The following is a 3,649-nucleotide window of genomic DNA, read 5'->3' as shown; positions in this document are numbered from 1 at the left end:
TTCATGGGGTAAAGTCCTCATTTGTTCATGGGGTTGTAAGGAGATCTTGAGTTGTAATTGCCGAATCCTTTATGAGATTGATCTATCACAATTCTTGTTGATGATGCTTTGATGCCTAATAGTTCGCGGCTTGGCTTTGGGTTTGCTTTGCTCTTGCATGGTTTACTTAGATTACATCAACTATCGTGTTCTTATTGATTCGTTACCGATTATCCTCGTGTAGTGATAGTATGCGGGAGGGAAAGGTTTAGATCTTGGAACACAGCTTTGGTAGATTAGATCTGTTCTTCGTTGCTTGGCAATTACATCTCTAGTGATTCTAGACCCTATGGACAAATGCTCTTCATATCTTGTGCACACATCTATCTTTGCTCACTAGTCTAGATTAGATTAGATTGGTTAGATTAGATCTATTTCACACTCAATCACTCAATATAGATCTTTTACCAACATCATTAGTGCTTAGTTAAGCATAGTAATACACTTGTTCCGTGGATTGATAAACCTTGTGGGAATACTCTAAGGGAAAAACTACACGATCCGTGCGCTTGCGGTACGTAAATTGGCGCTTTAAGGGAAAAGCTACATTGTGGATCGCCAGTTACCTAGGCGGCTCATCTGTTACCGAGGCATGCAGCAGTGTCTCAGCGCAGCGCGCATGGGCGACGAGTCATGATGACCAGCTACTAACTGGAGCAATAGTGCACGCTGCTACAGCGGACTGAGTCAATAGTTCGGCGCTTCATCATGACCTCGACGTGCGGCTCCAGAGGCTAGACTCTACTCCGACAAGACAGCTCAAGACCATCACTGGTCAGAAGCTACGCACGGAGACCGACGACGAAGATCTCCGGATCTGTAGCATTTAAGGCTCCGATGTGTACAATATCAAATATATCACCGGGCCCACCTATCGGGGCCCCGCTTAGTGTACGTGCTCCCCTTGGACATATAAAAGGGAGAGCACGCCCGCTAGAACACAGGTTAACATAAGCCAGGCCAAGCGATGCGAGGGCAGACACAACACAAGCTCGGATTCACTCCGAACAATCCCGTTGTCAACCTCTTGAGAGCACAAGATATACAACACACAGTGGACGTAGGGTATTACGCTCCGGCGGCCCGAACCACTCTAAATCCTGTTGTGTTCATCGTGTTCTTGATCGAGATTGAACTAGTCACTAGCTAACCCCCGAGTACTCACCCTCTGGGCTTAGGCGGGTGCCTTCCGCCACCCGGCTGTGGTTTGCCACACCACGACATGTGAAGGGGGACTCACAGCTAATCGTCAAGCAGGTCCGAGGGGATTGCAGCTGCAATAATCCCCAGCTCGCGGCATACCTCATCCACGTGAGGAAGCTCGAGAAGGACTTCGACGCCTTGGAACTGCAACACGTTCCCCGCGAACTCGACTTAGCAGCAGATGATCTCTCCGCGAGAGCATCTACCTGGGCATCCGTGCCCGAGGGCGTCTTCGAAAGACGGTTGCTGAGACCTACTGCCCAGCCAGCCGAACTGGGTGAAGGGGATCAAGCTAGCACCTCGAAGCTAGCTGTCCCGGCGGCATTCCACGTGTGGTGCCCACCCTGGGTTGTGAGTTCTATTGAGGATCCTGGAGACCTCATAGAGCCACTCCCACCTGCTCAAGAAGCTCCCGATGCATGGATCTCCGAGATCCGGGACTACCTGAAAGACAATATCCTCCCTGATGATGATGTGTCCGCTGAGTGCATAGTACGTTTGGCTAAACGCTACGCGGTGGTAGAAGGGGATCTCTACCGCCGTGACACCAATGGGGTCCTCATGCGGTGCATTTCCCAGGGAGAGGGCCGCGAGTTGCTCGCGGAGATCCATGGAGGCGAGTGTGGAAATCATTCCTCATCTCGCACGCTTGTTGTCAAAGCCTTCCGGCATGGCTTCTACTGGCCAACAACACTCCAGGATGCGGCTGAGTTGGTAAAGTCCTGTAAAGCATGCCAGTTCCATGCAAAGCAAATACACACACCGGCTCAAGCTCTGCAGATGATTCCGCTCTCATGGCCATTCGCCGTGTGGGGCGTGGATATCCTGGGGCCATTCCCCCGGGCCATCGGCGGGTACCGGTTCCTCTACGTCGCCATCGACAAGTTCACAAAGTGGCCGGAGGTTACCCCTGTGGTGAACATCACCAAAAAGTTAGCAGTCGCATTCCTCAAGTCCATTGTGTGCAGATTTGGCATCCCAAACCGCATCATCGCGGACAACGGGACCCAATTCAAAAGCAGACTCTTCCAAGAGTACTGCGAGGACATCGGCATCCAGCTATGCTTTGCGTCCGTGGCACACCCCCGCAGCAATGGACAGGTTGAGAGAGCGAATGCAGAGATCCTCATGGGACTCAAGACCCGCACCTGCAACTGCTTGAAGAAGCATGGTGCCAAATGGGTTGACGAGCTTCCGTGCGTACTATGGGGCAATCGGACCACACCCAGCCGAGCCACCGGGGAGACTCCATTCTTCCTGGTCTACGGGGCTAAAGCATGCCTTCCCCCAGAAATTCACCTGGGCTCACCACGGGTCCAGGCTTTTGATGAATCCATGCAGGAGCAGCAGCGGCGTGATGATGTCGACTTCGTCGACGAGCGTAGGTGGCGAGCAGCAATCCGAAATGCACGCTACAACCAGGCGCTCAGGCGCTATCAACAACGGTTCGTGCACAGTAGGGAGCTCCGGGCTGGCGACCTCGTCCTCAGACGGATCCTGAACCAAGCAGGGCTCCACAAACTCTCCCCCAGCTGGAAGGGGCATTTCAAGGTGACAGAGGTGTGCCGGCCCGGGTGCGTCCGCCTTGCCACATAAGATGGAGTGTCGCTGCCCAACCCATGGAATATAGAGCATCTGCGTAAGTTTTACACTTAGGCAGGGCAGGGAAATGAACTTTTCCTTTGTAATAAGATAGAATCAGCGTGCGGCCCAGAGCGGTTGGGGGTCCGCCCCCGTAAACCCGACCTCTGGCAACCATCGCACCGTCGGCTAGCATTAACGCGCGGCCCAGAGCGGTAGAGGTCCGCCCTCGTAAACCCGGCCTCTGGCATCCATCGCGCAAGCCATGTAGGTCAAGTTGCAAAGGAAAAATTTACCCCAGTTCTGTCTTTGTGTCAAAATTTAATTTCGTATTTCAATTCTCGAAGTTTCTACTTTTCTAACCTCCGCGCGGACTTCCACTCTTGTCGCTACACCTAAAATCTGTATTGAGTTGCTGGACTGCTGTCCAAATGCGGACCCTCTTGCTGCTGGAGAGGGGTCCGGACTCCTAAGGACCTGCTCTGGAGAGGGGGTGCTTGTTTCCTGGTGTGGTCCGAAGTCCTGTGTAGCCGCTTAGCCGGTTCCGCACCCAAAGCCTACACACTCCACCACCCTGTAACGAGTGCCCTAGTACCCGGGGCTGGGTAATTAGGGGCCTGGACCTCGTTCTAGCCCAGGAGTTGGCTTCCTAAGTCCTACACGGCATGTCCAGCTCCATATCTCAAAGGATCGAGTATGACAAAATGACCTCACCCACTGCTGGGAAGGGTCTGGGGCATCGAAGCCAGGTCCGGAAAGATCGTGTTGTTTCCTAGAGTGGTCCGGAGTCCTGTGTAGCGCCTTAGCCTGGTTCCGCACCCTAAGC

The sequence above is a fragment of the Panicum virgatum genome, chromosome 2K, assembly GCF_016808335.1.
Source record: "Panicum virgatum strain AP13 chromosome 2K, P.virgatum_v5, whole genome shotgun sequence".
Lineage (NCBI taxonomy): Eukaryota > Viridiplantae > Streptophyta > Magnoliopsida > Poales > Poaceae > Panicum > Panicum virgatum.
This window is presented reverse-complemented; position numbering follows the sequence as displayed.